This window comes from Galeopterus variegatus, unplaced genomic scaffold (assembly GCF_000696425.1).
Source record: "Galeopterus variegatus unplaced genomic scaffold, G_variegatus-3.0.2 Scaffold2386, whole genome shotgun sequence".
Classification (NCBI taxonomy): Eukaryota; Metazoa; Chordata; class Mammalia; order Dermoptera; family Cynocephalidae; genus Galeopterus; species Galeopterus variegatus.
Window position 1 is genome coordinate 177254 of NW_007728497.1, and position 9478 is coordinate 186731.

The window sequence follows — 9478 nt, forward strand, 5'->3', positions numbered from 1 at the left end:
ACGGCCTGAAGAAACACGTGTTCCACTGAACAAAAGCCTACGTATACTCATCTTTGAATCACTGTATAGCATAAGAGTAATTTATTGTACACTTATGTAGCTCATTATAATACAATGGCCATTTAAAATATTTTCTCTGGTGAATGTATGTCATGAATTCTAAAAGTATATAAGATTAGCCAAGAAATGCCCTGAAATTCTACAGCTCATTATGAAAGCAACTTAGATAAGAATTTTCCTAAATTCAACAATAACTCAAAAAATTAATACAAGATCCTCAATAACAAGTTATGAAGGAGAAAGTAACTTTTCTAAACTGTTAATAATACAGAACTTTTTTTTTTTTTTTGCTAGAAACCTAAATGTTCTGTTGTCTCCCTAGAAAAGATTATGCAATTGTTATTATATGAAGAGTTAATTCAGAAAGTATGAAGCTAAAAACTGTCGGGGAAGAAAATGTTACAGAGTTGTGTCAGGCAGTTATTTAATAAAAATATTATATTTCTAGATTTTGTGACACTTGATGTATTAGTCAACTTTGTTATATTTGTAACTTCCTATACCTTCTTCTCTCAGTCTAAATAAATGTTCACTTTTATACCTAATTTTATGTTCCTTATTTTGTATTCTTCTTCTTAAAGAAGGCTCTCCCCTAAAATTATAGTTCCCACATAACTGGGACCTGCCCATGCTAATATATAATCACGATTGACATGATTTGTTCATCAAGTTTTATTGAAAGCCACCGGCAGGCAGGGCAATGTGGTAGTAACTTGATGCTATAGATTTAAAATGTGAAGAGCCCTGGGTAGGAGTTAGGGGTCTAGGGTTCTAGTCCTAACTCTGCCAGAGAGAGCCATATGAGATAAGGCAAGTCCCTTCCCCTGTTTAAAACTTGTTTTTTTCTTCAATTAAATGAGGAATTTGGATTAAGTTCTAAAGCTCAAATTCACTCAGCAATTTTATGAACACGAATTTCAGAGTCAGCCCAAATTTAGTATTATTTACAAATAATATCATCATCTAGCTGTTTCTACCCTCTAGGAGTTTATGACCTGGTGAGCCAAGACTGGCCTTGGTTTGTTGTGACGGGCAATGTTTATTGGCAGTTCTGTTCCTTCGTTTCATAGGTTAGTTTACTTCTTGAGCCAAGTGCGCCCCATTTCCAATGCTGAATTGTTGAAGTTGTGCTTATGCACGTCCCCTTGAGGATGCTGTTGCCTATGCTGGTAGGACTGTCCACTCCTAATAGCTAGGTTGCCATTCCGATCTCAGTGATCCTCGTACAAGTGGCACTTGGAGGACCCATGTCAAGAAGAATTCCTGCCTGGCTGTCTGGAGCAGGATGCCATGCCTTTGTTTTCGTGGACCTAATTTCTAATAGGGAATTCTATTAGACATTTCCACTGTGCTGAGGGGATCCTCCAGGACCCTGGCTATGATTTCTTCCCTGGGGATAACCCTTATTGTCACACAGAATATTGTCATGACATTCTTCTGTAGTGCTTTGGTTTGCTAAGGAAGCATCTTCCATACAAATCTCAAAAACAAAATTTTCATCAACCAGCTAATATTCATCCTATATTAGAAAATTAGTAGAGTGTACTTCAGTTGACACTTCTATTTTTATTTTCATGCCTAAATTAATAACTAGCTGTTTTATTTATTATTCATTTATTGATTTGATTCACACTCCTCCTTTCCCAACAAGAATTTTGAGTTGAATTTCTGAATTCAATAGGAAATTCTGGCCACATCAAAATGGCAGTTTTGAACCTGGCAAGATCATAAATTGTATTTGGGTTTGATTTTGGTTTCCAAAGATAACTTAAGAAGGTGGCAACCGCCCTTAATAAGGTCAGTTACATAAGCAGATAATTAGTTTGAGAACAGAATTTCAACATTGATAAAAGCAGCTAATTTGGTTATTTTTAAAGGTGTTTTAGCTGTGACACATACCTTTTAAATAAGAGCTCTTGTCTGCTGTGACTGTTTTTGAAGATTACACACAAGTCAGTCAAATGATTCATTCACTAATTCCCTCAAATAAATATTTGTTAAGGCACCGCATGAGAAGCCTTTTGCCACTTTGCAGAGCTTATACAGTTCTACAGACTGGGAATTAGTATGAACAAGATGGAATTTTCAGGTCAACTTGACCCAGAAAAAGAAATCCTACCTTTGAAGTTCTATCCCAAATATAGGAAGCTGGTAGTTGATGTTGAGCCATGCTGGCTTGGCAGATTACTGATGGATCAAGAGGGAAAAAATGGCTTAACACCCCAAGGATGGTCCTTTTGGGCCCCAGGAAACATTGACTCTGTTGAATAAAGTAACTGGTCCTTTGGTTGCTGCTGCAGTGGGTAACGAACCATAGGGCTGAATCACAAAAGCAAGAAGACAATAGAACTTGCGTGGAGCAAACAACACAAATATGTGTCTATTTTTCCTGTCACTATATAGATGGGTCAAATTATAAGCATTGATGCAACCACAATTCTAGACTATGAGGAAAGTATCTTGGGCATTTTACTAATTAATTCAATCATGCAATCATTCAATCAGTAATTTCTTATTGACTTACTTTTATTGAGCACCTGCTATGTACTAGGCCTTTGCTAGGTCTCAGGTCTTAGTTAGGTCTTCTGAGGAATCAAAGATGAATAAGGCAGTCCCTAACTTCATGGAGGTTAGTGTAAGGAGATATATAAGTAAATCACAACTAAAACACAGTTTGGAAAGCACAATAACAGTACTTGAAAAGCATCTAGCTCACTCTGGTGAAGGAGTGGTGAGCAAGGGACACCAGGTGAAGCAGCCATGGCCAAAACTGTCAGTCACCTACCCAATGACTATCCCTTCCTTCATCCTTGCCAGGAGAATGCTAATTTTGTTCTACAGCATGCAGTGTGCACCCAAAGAAGATTAACTTCCCCCCCAGTCACTGATAGACTACAATAACCCTTCTCCCTTTGCCAGTGGTCTGTCTATAGTGTGCTAGTGACCCAGATTTTCCTAATGGAAATAGAGGGGAAGTCTGTTGGGAACAATTTTTCTCTCTGATAAAAAAGAGAGGTGTCTAAGGGAAAGTCCTCAGTTCTTTCATGGTTTTGAATGTGGTTTTGGGTGGATCTGATGTCTGGAGTCAAGGCATGCATTTTGAGACCATATGGCAAAAGCCAAGATGAAGAAAAGGTAGCCCAAAGCTCAGACATCATCTAGCTGCTACATTAACCAGCTCTAGAACTGCCTGCTGCAGATGTCTTACGGGAGATAATAAAACCTCTACATTATACTATATTAAATCTATAGTTTGGTATTTTATTAGTTGAGCTGAAAATTTCCAAATTTATACAGAAGTCTTCCTGAAGGAAGTTCTGAGTTAAGTCTTGAAGAGTATGTAAGACTTAACCAGACAAAGAAGTGGGTAAAGGATGCTCCTGGCAGACAGAGGTACAGAGGCACTGAGCTGGGAGAGACAGCAGCACATTTGGGAACCACAAGTACTTCAGTATGTCTATAGTAAGTGATATGGCTGGAGAGAAATGCAGGACCTTGTGTTCCATGAGAATAACCTCAGATTTTATCCTAAAATAATCTGGTGGCCATTGGAAATTTCTCTTAGATTTTGACTTTACATAGATGACTCTGGTGGACATAGAGAGGTCAGATCAGAGAGTCTGGGATGGAAACAGAGAGCACTGGAAGACTAATCCCAACAAGAAGTGAAAAGGGTGTGGTAAAGGCGATGCAGAAGAGGGTAGGCTTGGGAGACGTTAGGGAGGTAGAATCCATAGGACTTGAAGCCTGATTGAACGTTGATGGGAAGAGATAGGGAGGTGGAAAGGCCAACTCTTGGGTTTCTGGTTGGGTGTTTTGTGGGATAAAAGTTCTATCACTGAGATAGAAAATTAGCAAGGAAGGGCAGGCTGGGTGGGAAAGCATGTGATAGGTTGGGAGACATGAAGATGACAAATTCAACTTGAACATACTGCTTGGATATCTTGAGGGCACAAAAGAGGCAAAGAAGCATCAGCCAGAGAAGAAAGAGAAACATCAGGAGAAAATGGTGTAAATTAAGAATAGAGGAGGGTTGATAGAGTCAAATTCCAGTGATATGTCAAGTAAGCTAGACACATGTATCTGGGGATCTTGGAGGAGGGAACTCATTAACCACTTTTTAAAAAGCAGTTTGCTGGGAATGGTGGAGGTAAACAGGTTTGTGTTGTGGTGGGGAAGGGATGAGGGGTAAGGAAATGGGGACAGATATATAATTCATGGGTTCTCAAACTTGGCTGCATGCATATTGGAATCACCCAGGTCCAGCCCTAGAGAGTCTGGGGTGTGTCCTGGCCATGAAGATAATCAGAAGCTTCCCCTTCTTCTGGTTGTGTTATGCATAAAAATGAGAGAACCACTGCTACAGAACACACTTAGAAACTCAGAAACTCAGCTGTGAGTAGGAGGGAGGCTTATGAACTGGGAGAAGCAGGTTTGAGGAAGGCATCTCATCCTCAAAGAGAAAAGATTGAGATTGAGACACAGATAAAGGATTTAGCTTTTGATGGGAAGAAATACAGTTATTCTTCTGTGAAGAGAGAGGAGGTGTATTAGGATTCTCCAGGGAAAAAAAGAAGTAGGATCTATACATATATACAGAAAGAGATTGATTATAAGCAGTTGGCTTATGTAATAATGGAGGCTAAGTCCCATGACCTGCCATCTGCAAGCTGGAGGCCTAGGAAAGCTGCTGGTGTGGTTCCAGTCCAAATCCAAGGCCTGAGAACCAGGGACTGATGGTATAAGTCCCAGTCCAAGTCTGAGAAAAGAGCACTTCAATCCATCTGTGGGTTGGAGCGTGGGGTGGTTGGGAGGATAGGTCAGAGAAGGCATCTCAGAGGAGGTTCAGCTTTAGTAGGGAGAAGGGAGGATAAATAGGTTTGCCAGCATGTATGACAGAGAAAGGGGTAAGGGTGGTAGTGGTGTGAGGGAAGCCTATTAGGCAGAGGGAAGAGTATGGATCACAAAAACCAGGAGGCATGAGAAAGTGTGGGTGTGTGCAGGGCTGGGAATGTCTGTCACAGCATGGTAAATAAGTTGATGATTGATTATAGTCAGAACCTGGGTCTTGAACTTAACCACAGCAGCAGAAGGTAGACAGAGTAGAGTCCTTTCTTCTCTTGCCTAGAGGGATCACAGTCCCAGGGCACAGACCCCAATAAATAAAATTTCCACACTGAAGCTTGGGCTCTACTTTCTCTGTTCTTTGCAATTAATTACTGTGGTTGTTAAGATCTCATTTCTCTACTCAAAATCCAACATTTTGTGTCTGATACTGTTCTGTGTGATTACACTCTTCTCTCAATACTGACCTGCTTTTATGGTATGAGATATACTTTCAAATGATAAAACTTGCTTTCTTTGAGATAAAAAGGGTTAGAAAAGAAATGGAGTATAGTGTCTGCTGAAAGAGAAAAGAAATAAACATATTGGGATAAACATGGACATTTTAAGCACCAAACTGTGAACTATTAGGAACATTTATATCCAAAAGGCAGTCCTGTCGGCAGCAGTGAGCAGAAAATGTTTAGGCTGTAAATACTAAATGCTTCAAGGAAAACATTCCTTTTTTAAAATAATTAAATTCAAGGGAAAAAGAATTGAAACCAAATAAATTAAGGATGGTCTTAATTTATGCTAAAAACCATGTGGTAAAATTATACAATTTATGAACAAAATTATCCTTGTCTTCTTGAACTGGCACGACCAGCTTCCTCAATGAAAGGAAAAAAAGAGAAGAAAGAACCATTTTCTGAGAAACTATTTCCTCTCTGAGTGGGGCTCTGGTTTAATTGGTTTTGCTCTGATTTTTCTGTGATCAGAAATGGGGAAGAAAAGGTTGCAGGGTGGACCCATTAAGACACAGCCTCCAGATACCTGCCTCTTCAAACAGATGAGACCACATAGAAGAAGAAATTTTGACTTTTGTTTGTTTAATTCTTCTAACTTGGCTCAAGTCACTTACCTTTCTTCATGATGCTGTCTACACCAAAGAAACACATACCTTGTAATTCTTGTCAGGGACCAGGAAAAACCAAAACCCCCAAAATCTCCAAGTGCTTGACAATACAGTGGGCTAGAACCATGTAGACATATGTGGTACGAATTGAAGGGCTCCATGGAACTTCTCTATAACCCACAATACAAATAGTTTTCATAATTCCACCATGGAGCCTAGAACCCCTGTTTGATTAATTTCTTTAGGGGAAGATACGTCAGTGTTTCAGATTCCTCTGATTGACTGGTGATACTCAACTAAATTATTAGCTATTGGAGGGCAGGGGCTGTCTTATACTTCCTTGGAGTGCCCCCTTGACTTCCAATATAATCCATACACAAGGTAGGAGTTCAAGAAGTACAAGTGAAGAGCCCAAACTAAGCACAGTCAACAATGAAGATCATGGTGGGAAGGTTAATTTACAAACGAATTCTACAACTAGGAACACTGAAATCTTATTCTTATAGAGAAAGGAAAGTTAGGTTGGTTTGGGTGCTTTATTAGCCGGAGAGGAGAGGGGGGTGGAGTGAGATGCTTCTACCTGAATGGGGTGGTGCTGGGGAACTAGACTTCTATTAGAAGTATAATGTGATTTTCTAGTAGGCACATTTTAAAAAGGTAAAAGAAACAAGTGAGATTAATTTCAATATATTATATTTAACAAACTATATAAAAATTGTCATTTGAACATGTAATCAACAAGAGGTATTGAGATATTTTATTTTTTTCATCCTAAGTCTTTAAAATCCAGTGTGTATTTTAATTTTATAGCACATCTCAATTTGGAGGAACTACATTTCGAGTGCTCAGTAGCAGCGTGTGGCTATCATATTGGACAGCACAGATCTAGAAGGCCCATTGGCCAAGGGGAAGGAAGGAGGAAGGGAAAGCAGGAGAGAAGGGGCGCTGCAGTAGAGGACCCTTGGGGAACCAGAGACAGTAAACAGTGGCTGTGAACAGGAGACTGGGCAGGACAGTTGGGAAGAGGAAAGGTATTAGGATGTGCTCTCTAAGTTTGCTGGGGCATCTTTGGACCAATGGTTGGAGCCATGCTCCTTAGGCATGTTTGGCTCAAGCTAGGCCAGAAGAATTCTCAGGGTCTGGGTATAGGTGGGGTTTCTTCAAGTGGAAGATGTGTGGCTCCTCTGGTGCCTTGGAAGTGAATCAATCTAATACAAAGTCTCTTAGTCTAATAAGCCCAAAGAATTGACAGGACACTCAAGATGATCAATTACTGTCTTCTAGAAGAAATTGTCATTTCTAGAGGATCATAAGCAAACGACCATCTTCTAGTGAAGGTTTTTCTGTCCAAACTATATCCCCACAACTCTGTATTTAATGCCATGGAGATCACAGTAGAGACTGTGAGAGAGAGGGTAAACAGAGAAATTTTCAGTTTCACCTTTACTGGAATACAAGCCAGTTTATCTAGGCCACTTGTCCATAGTCTGTAACCTGTGAACTTAAACTCGGGAGACATCTTCCATTCAGAGGTTACTTATGGCACTAGTTTACCATATTGGGGGTTGGTGAGGAAGCCATCCATACATTGGAAACCATTTTCTTCATTAGAGAGAGACTGAAAATTGAAATGTTCCTGCTCGCTTTCCAAGTTTAGGAATTTACAACAGTGGCAGCTCCAGTCACCATGCCTAATTCAAGACCTATTTCTCCCCCATAAAGCATATTTAAATTTTGGAATTTTAGGATTTTATGTGCATATTTTTTCTATCATACCGTTCTTGATTTTGTCTTGGGGTTTTCTCATGGTGAGAGCTAAGAAGTCAAAGATTTCTGGATCTTCCCTGCATCCATTGTTCAAACACAAGTTTTCCATCTTCACTCCCATGAATGGGATACTCCACGCTAGAGGGGCAGTACCACTAGACCAACAGGTAACTCGAGGCCCACACCTGGTCTATTTTTGTGCTGCCTTGCTTGTTTTTTAAGAGGTCTCATTGTCAATGCCTTTCTTTGTCCAAATTCTATGGATTTCTTGGGCATGTTCTTTTAGGTCAAAGGCAATACCTGCATCTTCACTCACAATAAGTCTTTTTAGTTGGATTGTTTTAGTTGGATCTTTCCCTCTTGAATCTGTCTAAATTTTCTGTAACCACCTGGCAGAGCAGTTACAGTTTCCTGCTTGTGATTTCTCCAACTGCTCTCATTATGGACTCTCTTCCTGTAACTGTAAGAGCATGTCTCTTAATGGTTTACTGAACTGGGGAATCCCTTAGCAGGTGTGGGGGAGAGGCAGGCTCTGTTAGATTCCATCACTCTCCTTCCTAATCTTCTCCTTATGAGCAGCTAGAGCTGGGTGTGTCTTTGTATCCCCTTTATATCTTTCTACCTTTGTCTCTAAAAGCCCAATCTTTCTCCAAAGGAAATTTTTCTTTTGCTCCTGCTTAATCAGCCCATCTGCTTTTATTTGTCTTTCATTCTCTCTCTGCTTCTGTTTAGATAATAAGACAGAAGCATAATTTGACAACCAATTTAGTTCCTCCCTGAATTTCTGAGCAAACCTGTTTCTAAAAACACTATTTCGGGCTCAGACCTCCTAAATTACCTTCTTAGCTTTTGGTTTGTAATAACTTCACTGAGTTGAGCGGATTTTGTTTTGTTTGTTTTTATCTAAACCCAAGGAGAAAAACTATTCTTCATAAAACAATGGTTCCTATTCCTTCCGATGTATTCATAAGTGAAATCTACCACCCTTTGGAGTATCACCAAAGTATAGGGACCCTGAAATGTAAAAGCAAGGGCCAGAATACATGTAACTAACAAATTCAGGTGAACTTAAGTCTAGTGGTTGGGGATGATTTGAGTCTGTGGCCAGCCACCTGTTTCCACATTTCCCTTTCTTATCCCTGAACGTGGTTCTAAACAACATAGAAAGGAACTGAAGTTGAGTAGCTGATTTAGCACTGTCTACCTTATGTCTTATGTCCTATGAAACACACGTTGGTGCTCTGCAGCCAGGAAAAACTTAGCTGCCTTTGTAGTTTAAGGACCTGGCCTATAGAAATGTTTAAGAAACATAATCTAAGCAGAAAAAAATTGTTTCATATCCCAATGTCTAAAAAGTTCATATACTGCAGCTCTGCCAATTCTAGGATTAGCTTTACTAAGTCCAAAATGTTCTATTTTCCCTAAAATAAAAATTCTTGTTATAGCCATGCCTGTTCACGCATAAAGGACTCCTGCAAGGTCAGGTCAAGTCAGCTTCAGAAGATGTCACAGTCACTGTTCACTGTGGTAGTCTCAATTCCAAGATTCTGTCCCCCAAACTCCTGCCTCCTGTACACACAACCTATAGAATTCTCTGCCCTGAAGTGTAGAAGGGACCTGTAGATATCATTGGATATCACAACTGTAATTGGGTTCCTAATCAATTGACTGAGTTAACCAAAAGGGAGATTA